This window comes from Thamnophis sirtalis, unplaced genomic scaffold (assembly GCF_051295495.1).
Source record: "Thamnophis sirtalis isolate CommonGarterSnake01/CBP01778 unplaced genomic scaffold, rThaSir2_p1.2 scaffold_7, whole genome shotgun sequence".
NCBI classification, from domain to species: Eukaryota; Metazoa; Chordata; class Lepidosauria; order Squamata; family Natricidae; genus Thamnophis; species Thamnophis sirtalis.
Window position 1 is genome coordinate 13,705,885 of NW_028261387.1, and position 16,479 is coordinate 13,722,363.

A 16,479-nucleotide genomic window follows, 5' to 3' on the forward strand; every position below is an offset into this window, starting at 1 on the left:
TGTAGTATGAAATGTCTTGAGCATGGATGACTTGTCACTTGATGTTATGAGCTCATTACACCATATGTGGACCCTGCACTGATAACCATTCAGTTTCTGAGAGCATTTCAAAGTTCTGGTTTTGAATGAGTCTGCCTTGTATAACTTGGCACCTAGGTGTTTTACAGGAGTTTCTTATCCAGCCTTTCTGATACAGACAACCTGAAATAAATCACAAATGTTCTCAATATTGTTTGGTAAGAGAAACAGAAGCCCTTACCACTTTTTTGGCAGTTATGGATCTATTATGTAAATGTGGTTTTTTTTCCATTTTCATTTTCGTACAGTCACATATATACTGTGCATAACCGGGGTCATATAACATTAAACAATAAACACAGCCATTCCTCTTGTCAACAAACCCCCCCAAAATAGAGACCCAATGTACCTCTTCGACCCTCCATACACCCTTTCTTTCACCCCCCTCCAACTTTCCATCTTCCCTCCATCATTCCCCTCTACCCTACTTCCCCTCCCCCTCTACCACTCCCCTCTCCCGGTACGCTCCCTCCCTTCCTTCTCACCCTCCCTCCAGTCCTCTCTCCCACCCTCTCTACCCCTCTTTCTTCTATCCCTCTATTCCTCCCTTCGGTGTATTTCTACTATCTATTAATATATTCAGCTTATCCTATTTTTACAGTGGAATTAAAGAGCAACAGTATACAAGTGCAGTCACATTACTTTAAAATCTAACACATACTATATATCCCCCCTCCCCCCTCCCCCCTAACACCCCAGGCAGTTATGGATCTATTGTGTAGAAGAGTCTCCCTTCTTAATGATTTTCTGAAGTGTATGAAAATGAAGCTCTCCCAGATAGCATTTGGAGGTGAACACAGGGTGATCTTCTCCCTGTTTGATTGATTAAATTGCTTTATTTTAGGATAATCTACATTACTATAGGGGTTGTGATGGCTCAGTGGTTAAAAACGCTGAGCTTGTCAACTGGAAAACTGACAGCCGGGTTGGAGTCCCGAGTGCCGTGAGATGGGGTGAGCTCCCATTATTTGTCTAGCTCCTGCACATCCAGCAGTTAGAAAGCATGCAAATTGTGAGTAGATAAATAGGTACCACTGTGGTGGAAGGCAACAGCATTCCGTGCACCTTTGCATATAGTCATGCAGGCCCGATGACCATGGAAACATCTTCAGACAATGTTGGCTCCCTCGGCAAAGAAATAGAGATGTGCATCGCCCCCTACAGTCAGGCATGAAAATCTCTATCTTTACCTTTATCATATTACTATGGATATTTCTATATTTTATAGATTTTAATGTATTTGTTTCGCTCTGTTGTAGCGCCACCAGAATGTGGTAGTTGTCAGGCCTCCAAGAAAAACACATGGAATTATTTCTAAGCATTTTCCTTTATTGTTCCTCATCTATGGACAGAAATCTTGCCAAAGGAAAGCAACTATTTGCATCACTACAGATATACTCTGAGAATTGCAAGGGGTGGGGGAGGCTTTTTAATTCTCTTTCTCCCAACTAAATTATCTAAGCTTCGCTGCCTCTTTGCCCTCTGGCATGCAGCCCCTCCCATCCTCCCTGGAATCCAGACTACATTCCACCACACAGTATACAAAACAGTTAAAAAAATTTTTTTTAAAAAAAATTCTATTAGACTGGAAACCTTCCAGCTAATCCACAAGTGTAGCCCTTTTCTGTGAAATATCACCTTGTCCACTTTTTCTATTGAAGCAAATGTTGCTATTAATTCTGAAGGGTACTTAACTCTCCATACACAAATGAAAAAGAAAGTTCAAAGTGTCTTTGGTGATTGGCATGCAAAATAAAAATAAGGGTAGGATGAATGCGCATTTGTACAAATCATGAGGAAGCATAGCCCTGCCACTGAACAGCCAAGGGGAGAAGCTGCATACTGAAGCCCAGCTACTCTGGACTAGGGCCATTTCCTCTGAGATGTACCACAGCTGTGAAATAGATAAACTAGCAGTTAGAACAACACTTCCCCTGGGCTGAGGAAGAGTAACTTTTACCCAATTTTTTTCTCACGTATGTCCTCTTGCATTTGCCACTTGTTTCAGTGTGATCTTAAGCAGGAAAACCCAGTGGTGGGATTCAGCCAGTTCAGGCCAATTTGGGAGAACCAGTTGTTAAATTGCTTGCTGGCCTCACCCCTTTCTGCCCCACCCCTTCCAGGAGTCCCCACGTGCCCTGGTTTGGCTCCCAGGTAAGTGCAGGGACGCCTGCTAGGCCCAAAATGGGATGCAAGAGGGGGGCAGAATGCCCACTGTGGCCCATTTTTGCTCCCAGGAGGCTGCAGGGCCTACTAGGCCCAAAACGGGGTGCAGGGGGGAGGTCCCCCCCTGGGATCCATTTTTGTTCCCGGGGGGGGGGTGCAGGCCAAGTGCTGCCTGCACTCCCCCTGGCCACACCCACCCAGCCAGTCATTAGGGTGGAGAACCAGTTGTTAAATTATTTGAATCCCACCACTGGGGAAACTCCACTTGTGAGGAGTTAATTTCAAGCAACTATGAATTTCCTTTGAAATTCTGTTATATCTTCTATACCAAGAAAACCATTGAAGAACCAGAAGAACCATCTCATCCCAATGAGGATGACCCACCCAATTACTCTGGCAGAAGGGATATGCTGCAGAGCCTGTCGGCCAAGGAATTCTGGCTGGTGGGGTCCAGGAGAAATGTTTTCTCTGCCACCCTCTATAATAATCCATACATTGCTCTTCAAAAATAATCCTGGACCAAACCTAATTTCTAATGTTGGATTTTCCCCTTCCCAGAGGGAAGGGGAAGCCATTACCTTGGCAATGCCACTGCACTGTACAGTAGAATCTATTTTATGGCCGTACAGAAGAGTACGGCACAACAGGCTGTATCTTAACAGAACACACACACCAAGGGGTGTCTTACCCCTTGCTGGAGGCATTCCAGAGTTATGCTGGAACACACACACACACACACACTAGTGTGTGTGTATAGATAGATAGATAGATAGATAGATAGATAGATAGATAGATAGATAGATAGATAGATAGATAGATAGATAGATAGATAGATAGATATAGATAGATAGATAGAGTTGCATTTTTGCTGATAAATAAAGAAGCGAGACTAGTATAGATCTATTTCAATCTATTTAGCTCTCATCAGCTAGCCACACCCTTACTGGGATTCGAACTTGGGCTGTTTTTACATATTAGGCAGTTATATTAACCTCTAAGCCACAAGCTCTCCTCCCTTATCAGCTGAGCCAAGGAAATGATTGTGTTATTTGGCATATAAGACTTAATGTGTGTGTGTGTGTGTGTGTGTGTGTGTGTGTGTGTGTGTGTGTGTAATCTTTTGTCTTTTAATGACCAATTTTTTAAACTTCTAATTGTTTGATAATGATATCTGCAACATTGCAAGCTGCTCATAATCACTTGATTATGAGATGGGCAGCATATAAATTTAATAAATAAAGTACAGTAAATAAATAAAACCTGAAATTTGATAGGAGTGGAGAAAAGTAATATTGAGTACTTTTACACTCTTCCTAGAATATCTTATAAAACTGTATTTTATGCTATTATAAATGCACCCTGATTGGTTAACAATCAAGGTATAACTAAATAAATACTAGAAAACAATAGTTTTATTGTAAGCTATAAACCTTCTCAAGCAATTAATTAAAATGAAGAAGTCATAAATCTTAACTGCACAAAGGAAGCCCTGGTCAAAGGATAATAATTGTCTTTATTTTTAGTAATATGCTTCAACAAAACCAACATATCTATTTAGTTGTCTTAATTTTTGTTCTCCTTAGGGAGCGAAGATGGAAACAGCCAAAAGAAAAGATAAAGTAATATAGCAAAATAGGAGAACTACTTTTAATGATAATAAATAATAAAATGGAGTTTTAGATAACAGAGTTGAGCTTCAGGCCAAAGGTTTGAAAAAAGTTGAAAACTACTGTTTGCTCCTAAATTATACTACCCAACTGTTGAAAGATAACATGGGATTATTTATGAAGACTTAACTTATTAAAAAGGGGATGTAAATATAATTTATAAACTTATACTAAGTTGCTTATGGATTAACTATTCAGCCAACAATTAATCAGTGGAACAACTTCCCTCCAGAAGTTTTGAATGCCCCAACACTGGAAGTCTTTAAGAAGATGTTGGATAGCCATCTGTCTGGAACGGTATAGGGTTTCCTGCCTAGGCAGGAGGTTGGACTAGAAGACCTCCAAGGTCCCTTCCAACTCTGCTATTGTATTGTATTATTATCTTTTAAACTAAGTTTAATACCACTGTTTCACACTTTTTCTACTCACAGTAACTAGAAGGGTTTCACTCTAGCCGGCTGATGAAAATTACAGAGAAAACATTTTTGGAAGGGGATACAAAGGACTAAACAAGAAGGCTCTAAGTAAAGTAAATGGAATTTGAAATCAAAAGTTGACATGATTTGAAGTCAAAGTGAAGTGAGAGAAAGTGTCTGTATGATGATTTTAGTGACATATTGAAAGGAGGGATTTAAGTAAGTTCTATCAATATAAGCATCCAAGAAAAAAAAATGTAGAACGAAGTAACAAATGCTATGTGAATGTTGAAAAATATTAATGCTGCAGGTGTAGATGGTGTAAGTATATCGGGGATGGGTTCTGGCTGGATTTACTGCTGGTTTGCACATATACATGCTTTGTGCACACGCATGCACAGTTCAATTAAAATTCAAAAACAAGATGGTGGTGGTGGTGACCGGGAAACCAGTTTGGGGGCGTGGCAGGCCTGGGCGGCTGCCGGTTCCAACAACCCAGGCCGCCATACCAGTTCGGCCGAACTAGGCCAAACCGGTAGGAACCCACCTCTGAAGTGTATGTGGTGGTTTGGTTATAGAGTGCCTGGGCAATTTGCTGAATGCAAGTGTGAAGATTGTAACTGTATCTAGAGAGTAAGGAAGATGACTTTAATTAAAAAATATATATGGAAGAACCATTCACTAATGTCAGCTCTTCCAAGTAAACCGAAGAGGAAACATGAATAGATGAACAAATTCTATTTTATTTTAATGTTACATTAACAGAATCTTGCAATTCTGAAAATGAAAAGTTTGCACCACCAATTTTAACTGTTTGGTCCATTAGGGCCAGTGGTGGGATTCAAATAATTTAACAACCAGTTCTCTGCCCTAATGACCAGCTGGGTAGATGTGGCTCAGTGGTCATGTGGCTGTGTGGGTGTGGCCAACTCAAGGTCACTCAGGTCGAAGGGCGCTTCACCTTAGCTGTTACAAAGTAATAAGGATTAACCGGAGAGGCAGTTTCTGTAAGCAAAAAAGATTAGACTAGAAACAACACCAGAATGTTTCCTTCCTGACTTCCTTACAGGATTAGCCCTGTAAAGTGGAAAACAAAAACAAAATGACATTTCTTCCAACAACCGGTTCTCTGAACTGCTTAGAAAGTTAACAACTGGTTCTCTTGAATAGGTACGAACTGGCTGAATCCCACCACTGATTAGGGCAGTACCTTCCTATGTTCCTTTCCCTAACAATTAAGTCACTGGGGACTCCTGCCTTCCTTGTCTGATTGTTTCCTAGGCAGCTTCTCTTTCCCTCCTTCTCTAAGATCATTCTCCACCCATTCCATTACATCACTTCCATTTCAGACTTTCCCAGGAGAAATAGGTTTTGTGCTCTGAGAATGAAATGTAGTTGTGTTGCTGATTTCTTCTTCTGACAATTCCCCATGTGACATCCTGTACATCAGGGGTGTCAAACTCTCATAGTCATGGCAGCATCACGTGACATAGTGGGGCTTTTCTCTCCAGGCAAGGCCATTGCGTGAGGCATCCAGCCCTGCTGTAGATCATCTTTAGTTGCCCCTCCCTCAGAAATTTCCCCTCATTCTTGTATGCCTGATGCAGGGGTGGGTTTCTTGCCCCGTTCCAACCGGTTCGGTTGGAACGGGGCCAGCGGCGTCCTCGTGCACGCGCGTGGTGCACGCATGCGTACTAGCGTCTGTGCGATGCTCCAGCTGCTCCTGGAGGATCGTGCAGGCGCTGTATGTGTCCTGCGCATGCGTGGAAGCGCAGAACTCATCAAAATCAGGTAAGGAGCGCGGGCGGGTGGGTGCGCCCTTCGCCGTTCCCGGAAGTTACTTACTTCCGGGTTCGCTGACCAACCGGTTTGCAGGGACCGCCACGAACCGGTTGAAACCCACCCCTGGCCTGATGTAATCTTTTGTTTTGTACAAATAAGACTCTGGCTTCTCAACAGGTAATTGAGAGATAAACGAATATGAGAACTAGCTTATGACATGTTTATTGATTTAGAGAAAACATATGATAAAGTCTGTACATTTGACATGGAATATTTTGCGCATATGTGAAAATGAAAGTTAATTACTTCGATTAGATAAGAGCAGTGAATTATGGAATATGAGTAGTGAGCTAAAGATGTGTGATGTCCATTGTTTAATGTTATTTACGAACAAATACAAACTGAATTTTTATGGTGATCTGCGAGGTGTGTTATTTGAAAAGATGAATGGAATGAGCATTTATATACAGATAATGCCATGCCATCAGTTAAGAAGCCAAATGATTTGGAATGAATGTTAAACAGATTGCATGATGTAAAGAGAAATATGGATCTGAGAATTAATGTATCAAGGACCATAGTAGTTGTGTTTGTCAGGGAAAATGTAATGAACAGTTTCAAAGGATACATACATAGTAAAGCTAGTGTATAAGTTTATGTATCTTGGTATAATGTTTTCTAAAAATTGAAAATATTTGGAGAAAATTTAATATGGGAAAATGTTAATAGAAAGATAATAGGTAGCATGTGGTCTGTTGTGAGGAAAGAATGTTGACAAAAGTGAAAAGGCTGCGTATAACTGAAAACGTCTGCCCGTTTTCTTAAATGAAAACGAGAGCTGGGACTCTCAGGAGTAACATAAAAATAATATGGAACACAGTTGTGTGGGGTAAAGACCCAAGATGAAAGGGTGATGAATGAGTGTGGACTAAATAGAAAAGTGAGTTGCTAGTATGTTGAGGTGGTTTCATCATAGGGAGAGGATGAATGAGGATCACATTGCAAAACAAATGTATGAAGTAAGGGCAAGCGAGTTGAAAGGAAGGGGGAGGTGGAGAAACTTGCCGTCCGATGGAGTTGACGAGATTTTCAAAAGGAGAAAGGTGAGAAGTTGAAAGACCAAATGGCAATATATGAATCAGCAGATGACTTAATGGAAACAGAAATAAGGGAGCAGGGAGAGGGATTAATGAGCAGTATTGTTGAAACTGTCCTTTCTCCCTCTTCCTCATCTCATGCCCTTAATTCCTTTTCTTCCTTTTTCCTTTTTCCCCTTAGCCCCAAAGGAAATATATGCAGGATGGATACACATGCACACAAGGAGAGAGACATACAGAGAGACAGAAACAGAGAGAGGGAGACAGAGAACGAGAAAGAGAGACAGAGAACGAGAAAGAGAGACAGAGACAGAGACAGAGAAAGATAAAGAGAGACAGCGACAGAGAAACAGAGACAGAGAGACAGAGACAGAGACAGAGACAGAGACAGAGACAGAGAAAGAGAAAGAGAAAGAGAAAGAGAAAGAGAAAGAGAAAGAGAAAGAGAAAGAGAAAGAGAAAGAATTGAATTGAATTGAATTGAATTTATTGCACTTATATGCCACCCTTTTCCCCGAAGCGGACTCAGGGCGGCTCACAATCCAAGTCAGGGAAGGGGATACAGATAAGGGATAAAAAAGACGAACAAAACAATACACAATTTAAAAGCACACAACAACCATACCATTTGAGGAGGGGGGCAAAAGCTCTTTAGCCCCAGGCCTGTCAGAACAGCCAGGTTTTAAGGGCTTTGCGGAAGGCCTGGAGGGTGGTGAGGGTTCGAATCTCCACAGGGAGCTCGTTTCAGAGGGTTGGAGCAGCCACAGAGAAGGCTCTCCTCCGGGTAGTCGCCAGCTGGCATTGGCTGGCGGATGGAATTCGGAGGAGGCCTAATCTGTGGGATCTAATCGGTCTATTGGAGGTAATTGGCAGCAGGCAGTCTCTCAGAAAGAGAAAGAGAAAGAGGAACAAACGGGCAGAGACAGAGAGGGGGGGGAGAGAGAGAGAGAGCGACAGACAGACAGAGACAGAGAGGATGTATGTTGTCTTTATTGGAAAGTGGTGGGAAACAAAGTTTTCAATTCCCTTCCCTTCACAATGCAGTCACCAACAAAAACTATCCAATGAAGGGTAGTAGTTACTGATATGAGGATAACTGATATCCTTGCATGTAGGTCTTATCTCATTTAAGAACAAAACCAGTTCATATATCCTCTTACAGTCCTGAAATTTTACAAAAACACAAGGTCCACCATGACTTTAGCTCACCACCTCTTTTTATTGATGGAAACCTTGCGTAAAGAGGCCTTGAAATCCAGGTAGCAGGCCTGCAGTTTGTTCTTCTTATACTACCACTAATTGGCATGAAGATTAAAGGTTGATGAAAGTATTAAAAGATTGGGAGTAGGCAAGCTGCTTACAGCTGACAGATCAAAACAGGACACCATCCCTTCAAAGAATGGGGCTGAGAAACCCAGTTTTTGTGGGACGTGTGAAGAGAGTCAGAATTGATTTATTTTCCCTTTACTCTAAATCTCATTTCAGTGGATGATTAACAGAGGGAGATATGTAAATGGTGGAGTCTCGATCAAGAGAGCTGCTGTCAGGGTATCACCTAGATAAATTAGAAAGGAATGCTCAGGTTTCTGCAAAAGAAGACTAATGATATTAAATCCTAGATGAAATAGAAAGGCAACAGTGCAAGCTGAAAACCATAAAACTACGGTTTGGCTCGCTAGTAAATCCACATAACTTTTTTTTTAATGCAAGAAACTTTTAGACATATTCCAGAAGAATGTGTTTTTAATTCAGTTTTCTTTTTAAATAATTGTGATAGTTCACTGATCTAATTGGTGCTAATTTTATGTCTCAGGAAGTAGTAAGCTGTTTGGTGAAGAAATACAGAATTCCAGGCTTTTCTCCCAGAAACAAATGTTGATACCTTTTTTTTCCTGGTTCACCGACAAAAAGGCGAACGACAAAAGCGCGCCTGACTAAACCGCGGTGACAAAACCGTGAGTTCTAAAGCGCGCCGACGAATGAGCGCTGAAGCGCGCCGACAACAGCGCGCCGACAGAAGCGCACTGTAACCCTAACCCTAACCCTAAACCTAAACCTAAACGTAAACCTAAACCTAAACCTAAACCTAAACCTAAACCTAAACCTAAACCTAAACCTTACCTTAACTTAAATCGCGCTTCTGTCGGCGCGCTGTTGTCGGCGCGCTGTTGTCAGCGCGTTGATGACATCACGGTTTTAGCGCCACAGTTTTGTCGGCACGCTTTTGTCATGCGCGCATTTGTTGGATCACGTTTTTTCCTCACAGAATAAGACGAGGTGATTAACTGTCTAGGAAAAACGTTCTAGCTAAGGACTTTTCCACTTTTCCCCTCTAAATTAGGTTATAAAATGCACACTGGTTCTGTTCAGCTTGTTTGAAAGAGCCAACTAAAGGGAAAAATTCAAACAACAACAGCAAAATCCGAGAAACCAAATTTCAAGTACTCACTTAACCCTCAATTGCAGGCTAGTCAGCCTGTTTTACCTCATCCTAATTTGCAAAGTGCTGTTGTAGGGTTAACACTGAGTTCTCAGAGAAAATCCGGAATACACATACAACAAAATCAAGAAATATTAGTGCCATGGTAATTTTTAAAAAAAGGAATTAGTGGACTGCATCAGTGCCATGTTATAAAAAATAGCAGACCTTCAACCAAGCGTTATTTGCCTGTTTCTTAATATAGCAATAGTAAAATTGCTTTTTAATCTAGGGCTGGACTATATCCAATTGAATAGCCAACAATGGTGTCCCTTAGCCCTTCCATTGCTTAACTGGCCAGATGTTAAGACTCAATAAGTCTTGAAATAAAGACATCACACTGCCAACAAAAGTGTATATAGTCATGGCTATGGTTTTCCCAGTTGCAATGTATGGCTGTGAAAGTTGGACCATAAGAAAGGCTGAGTATCAAAGAATTGAGGCCTTTGAACTATGGTGCTGGAGAAGTCTCCTACGAGTCCCTTGGACTGCAAGGTGATCAAACTGGTCAGTCCTAGAGGAGATCAACCCTGACTGCTCTATAGAAGGCCTGATTCTGAAGATGAAACTCAAATACTTTGGCCACCGAATGAGAAGGAAGGACTCACTGGAGAAAAGGCTAATGCTGGGAAAGGCAAAAGAAGAAAAGGATGACAGAGAATGAGGTGGCTGGATGGAGTCACCAAAGCTGTAGACATGAGCTTAAATGGACTCCATATGATGGGAAGAACTGGAGGAATGTTGTCCATGAGGTTGCGATGGGTTCAGGGGTGGGTTTCAGACGGTTCGCGGCGGTCCCCGCGAACCGGTTGGTCGGTGAACCCAGAAGTAAGTAACTTCCGTGAACGCTGAAGGGTCCACCCACCTGCCCGCGTTTCTTAGCCGGTTTTGACGAGTTCTGCGCTTCCACGCATGCGCAGGACGCAAACAGTGCCTGCGTGATCCTCCAGGAGCAGCTGGAGCATCGCACAGATGCTGGTACGCATGCGTGCACTGAACATGCACGAGGACGCCTCTGGCCCCGTTCCAACCGAACCAACCCTGGATGGGTTGGACATGACTTCTCAACTAACAACAACAACAACAAAGTGTTGAAAATTAAAGTAGAGTGTGTCAGTGAAAGAGTTAAGGGCATGACAGCTAGTAGAAAACATTCTGTGATCTTCTTCCCTCGATGCTCTAAGTATGTCCTTATTTTGCTTTAATGGTTACAATAAAGCAGAACATCTATAGCTTAGGGTTGAACTATGGAGTTTTTAATGTTCTCTGAGCTGAATTCTTTGCTTGAAGATATTTCATTGTCTGTCTAGGTAATAGCATCAGTGTGAGTGTATGAACATCATCACACTGATGATATTACCTAGTTGGGCAATGAAATGTCTGTAAGCAAACAACTGAGTTCAGGCTGTTGAATGGATAGTCCAGGGTTGCTTTAAGCCTTGTCACTCATCAGAGGACAATAAATCAAGAGGAGGAATGAGTGCCACGGTTTGTGAAAGTGACTACGGTAAAATGTGTTTGACCACAGTCCTATACGTGACTTTAAAAAAAAAAGCTAATGCCGTCCTAAATCAACTCTCACAATCTTACCATTTGCAGACCTTTCTACAATACACTCACTGATTTACTTATATAAAAAATGCATTATGTGTGTGATGTGTGTGTGCCAGGGATGGGTTTCTCGCCCCGTTCCAACCGGTTCGGTTGGAACGGGGCCGGCGGCGTCCTCGTGCACGCGCGCAGTGCACGCATGCGTACTAGCATCTGTGCGATGCTCCAGCTGCTCCTGGAGGATCGCGCAGGGGCTGTATGTGTCCTGCGCATGCGTGGAAGCGCAGAACTCATCAAAACCGGGTAAGAAACGCGGGCGGGCGGGTGGACCCTTCAGCGTTCCCGGAAGTTACTTACTTCCGGGTTCGCCGACCAACCGGTTTGCTGGGACCGTCGCGAACCGCCTGAAACCCACCCCTGGTGTGCGTGCACTATTTCCTTACTTGCAAATGCCAAGATGAAACCATGCCTCGTATAATAGCAGTATCTGAGATTTAAAAGCAAAATAGTTTCTCTCTGAAGTCTAAAGAGCAACGCCCAATCAGGAGCTGTAATGAACGAAAAAATGTGGTGGCTTACTTATATCACAACTTTCCTTGATAGCCCTAAATAACATTTGCAAAAGAGGGTGGTTTTTTTTTGGTATTTTAGCTGGCCTTTTTCCAGCATGTGTGCCGCCCTTGGGATAAACAGAAGCCTTCTGTCTATATGGCTGTCAGTCTGCAAGTTGTGCAAGCTGTTCCAGTAAGATCTTTTAAAAAAACAAACAGAAATGGGCACAATATGTTCACAGTAGCTAGGACATGGGGAACGCTTAAGACATGGACCAATTTTCTCAATATATTTTTTCTTCAAATATTAGCTAGGTACTTGCTAGAAAGTAACTTTCGCACTAAGGATATGGCATGCTGTGGAACGGATGGAAGAACTCGTTCCGTTTTTTTCAAAGCATCCATCTCAGCATTGATTTGAATATGTGAACTTCAACTCCCACCGGCATCTTAGAATAGAATAGAATAGAATTTTATTATTTGTATGCCGCCCTTCTCCGGGAGGACTCAAGGCGGCGAACAATTCAAGGGGGAAAAAGGGGAACATAAAAAACAAAATACAAATAATAAAAGTAGACAACAGTCGCATAACCATACATGTCGAGAGGGGAGGGAACTCATCACCCCCAGGCCTGCCGGCAAAGCCAGGTTTTGACGGCTTTTCGGAAGGCCTGGAGAGAGGTGAGGGTCCGAATCCCTGCGGGGAGTTCATTCCAGAGGGCCGTAGCTGCCACAGAGAAGGCCCTCCCCCAGGTAATAGCCAGGTGGCATTGGCTGGTAGATGGCACCCGGAGGAGGCCAACCCTGTGAGATCTAATGGGTCTGTGGGAGGTAATTGGCAGCAGGCGGTCTCTCAAGTACAAAAGGCCCTCTTTTGGGCCCATTTTGCTTAGCATTGTCTACATCAGTGTTGCCCAACTGTAGTCATTTTTAAGAGTGTGGCAGTGGTGGGCTCTGAGAGGTACGGTGGCCACCATACCAGAATGGTGTTTTGAAGGGCTCACCCGCCTGCCCTCATTCCTTACCTGTATTTAAGCTAACCGGGCTATTTGCGCACACAGACACAGCGTACAGTGCCTGCGCAATGCTCCGCCGAGCAGCTGGAGCGTCGCAGGGTGGTGGGTGCGCATGCAGGTGCAGTGTGTGTGCCCGTGGTGGATGCCTGGCCCTGTTGCAGCGTACCGGTTGTGATAGGATCCAGAACCCAGCACTGATGTGTCGATTTCAATTCCCAGAATACCCCAGCCAACATGGCTGGCCGCGGTGTTGTCGGAGTTGAAGTCCACAGATCTTAAAATTGGTAAGATTGGGAACCACTGGTCTACATCAATCAGGTTGTGGTCACACAGGAGAAGATGATGGTTCTAACTGTGTGATTAAAGCTTCACCTGTTGTTTTAAGTGTGACTGAGATAAAACATGGTCAGAGTTTGACCCCACTATTGCAGTCATCACCAAAACATTTTTGACTCTATCCTGTGGACACCCCTGTCTTTGACAAACAAAAACTTCAGGATTTCTGACCAGAGTTTATCTCAGGATTACTTACAGAGGCCGGGCTCCAGTGGTGGGTTTCAAAAATTGTTCGAACCTACTCTGTGGGTGTGGCCTCCTTTGTGGGAGTGGCTTGCTGCCCATGTGACCGGATGGGAGTGGCTTGCCGCCCATGTGACCAGATATGAAGATGCCAACAACCCTTGTCAGAACCACCTTAAATTACCTCACACACAGCACTGGCATGCATAAGAATATGATGTAAACTTGTTTTTTAAAAGGCATCTTTGGTTTGCGTTAAAACAACTTCAACACACACAATGTTCTGATTGCACCACAAATGCAGTAGTCATCCTTACCTTCCACAGAGGCACTGAGTTTTATAAATATGAGCATGATAGTGTAGAATAATCATATCCAAGGACCAGTGGTGGGTTTCAAAAAAATTTGGAACCTCTTCTGTAGGTGTGGCCTGCTTTCCGGGTCCACTGGTGGAACCTCTTCTGACCGGTTCGGTAGATTTGACGAACCGGTTCTTCTGAATAGGTGCGAACCGGTAGGAACCCACCTCTGCAGGGCTCATATTATATTTCATAGAACCTGCTAGTTCTTAATACATTGGATCTAATTCATTTCACCATTTTCTGCATTTCCTTAAAAACTACTCACCATCAATCTGTCTGCAGATAGACGAGCAGCACCAAAGACCCTTTGCAAGGCTGTTACATGTCCTTCTTCCCATTCCCATGCTTTCCACTCCAAGTGGACAAAAGAATATAGACTTACTTTACAGAATTTTCAGAAAGCAACCACTTCGTGCTACTTCTTCCATCATATAAACCTGTGAACAATGGAGTGTCTTTTCATAATCTGACAAGATGCTGTTTTCAGCAGTTGACAAAGAATAAGACCTGACTTTCATTACAAACTGTGGCCTTTGTTCCCACTTTTTGGGGGGGGGAGTTGGACCCATTGCAGCCCATTATGGCTGCAAAAAACCAAAGGTTTTGTTTTTTTTTTGCATTAGGTTTAGGGTTAGGATTAGAATTAGAGTTGGTCAGGGTTAGAGTTAGGTTTAGGCTTAGAGTTAGGTTCAGAGGTGGTATACAGCCAGTTCTGACCAGTTCTGGAGAACCGGTAGCGGAAATTTTGAGTAATTTGGAGAACCGGCAAATAGGCTACCCCTGCCCCCACCACCTCCCAGCCTCCCAGCTGATCTTCTTTTGTTTCCCTGAATAGGAGAACGGAGCTGGAAAGCAGGTTAGTGGAGTGGGGAGGGAATGGGGATTTTGCAGTATCCTTCCCCTGCCACACCCACAAAGCCACGCTACGCCCACCACAGAACTGGTAGTAAAAAAAAAATTGAATCCCACCACTGCTTAGGCTTAGTGCACCAAATTCAAATCTAATCTTAGTGACAGATGCTTTCAAGGTTACCTACCTCATAGAGTCTTTGTAAGGACAAATTGGAGATATGTCACACTGAGCTCTGGAGAAAGGTGGGGTATAAAATTTAGCAAGCAGATGGATGAATGTAGATTTTGATTTTGAAAAATGAGGATGAAATTTTCTGAATACTTCAATAAGACTTTTAAAAATGGGTAGCTGCTGTGTCATCCTGTGCCATAATACTGCTGCTAATGATTGCCAACTAACCAGATAGCATCACTCCAAAATAACAAATTTTCCAGTATATTTAAAGTAAAGTCATTAATAGTATTTTGTGCATTTGTAATTCTCTTAACCTAACCTCTACATGATGAATAACCTAATCCAGTGAAGGCAAACTTGTCAAGCAGATACATTTTATACTGTACTTATTGTGGGGAATATTAAGCGATAACATTAATACACCTAATGGACAAAATCATTCCATTCTAGTATGACATTTTTTGTCATCCCGGAAGCAAGGCACGGCAGCTTCCATCATAGTTACATTTTTTAAAATAGATTTTGATATCAATTTCACCTTGTAACAGAAGGGGTTTAGTCAAAAAACTAATTTGGGTACAATCAGGATATTACCAGGTTACTCCTTTGTTATCAAAGCAGTGAGTTGGCACCAGCTGTAGTTCTATCCCTATTTAATATTACAAAACTCATTTAGAAGAAGTTTGGATGGCAAAGTAATATTGACGCTTATTTATATGAGTAACCTTCAAATTATTTGAAAATTCCAAATACAACGTTTGGATGAGAGTGGACAATAAAGCCCTTTATATTTATTGTCAAAACCAAGTTTTAAAAGCATCTAAGTTACTGGAAGATGAATAGGGTTTTCAAAATAGCAGTATAGTCAGTTAAAACAGCTCTTGATTTTATGCCTTGATCCATTCAGCAACATCTAAAAGTGCCAAATGTCTTTTGGATTATTCTAAATCTATTGTTCTCTTTTATTCCATTTTGCTTGCAAACAGTAAAGGAGCATTATTACTAAGATGAATGTTATACAATAGTTATATGAATGCAATCATGAAATAAAGAGTTGGAATATCTTATATGAATGCAATCATGAAATAAAGAGTTGGAATATCTTACATTAAAAAATATTGACTATGGAAGGAAGGAAGGAAGGAAGGAAGGAAGGAAGGAAGGAAGGAAGGAAGGAAGGAAGGAAGGAAGGAAGGAAAAAAGGAAAGAAAGAAGGAAAGAAAGAAGGAAAGAAATAAGATTTATAGGTATAGACATAGGTATGAACTTAAAGTCACACTCATACTTTGACAAGCAATTTTGTCTATATTTACTGTTTACCCCAAGGAATATTTTTAAATGCTTGACTGTTGATCTAAAAAAACCCAATATTTTTATATTATAGCCTTTTCCTATTATTGCCTTGCTATTGCAATGTGTATTTCAAAGGTCAATAGGTTCAAAGATGTTCGTTTGAATTATATATTTCAAACTTAGAACTCATCTCTACAGGGACTACAAGGAATCCTATTTTTCAGAGTTGGAAATCCAGATGTACTATCTTGGATTGTTGATACTATATGTGTCCATTTCTGTCTCTAGTAATGCAAGGGGAAAACTGTAAAATTATTCCATGTAGTTATGCTTTAATTATGTCTTAAAATTAGGCTAACTGGATTCCTGTCTGTAACAAAATATTTTTATTGTTTCTTGGGCTCTCCTTTCCTTTGTGTCCTTCCCTTCCCTTCTCTTCTCTTTGCATTAAACCAATAAGAAAAATGTGTTATTA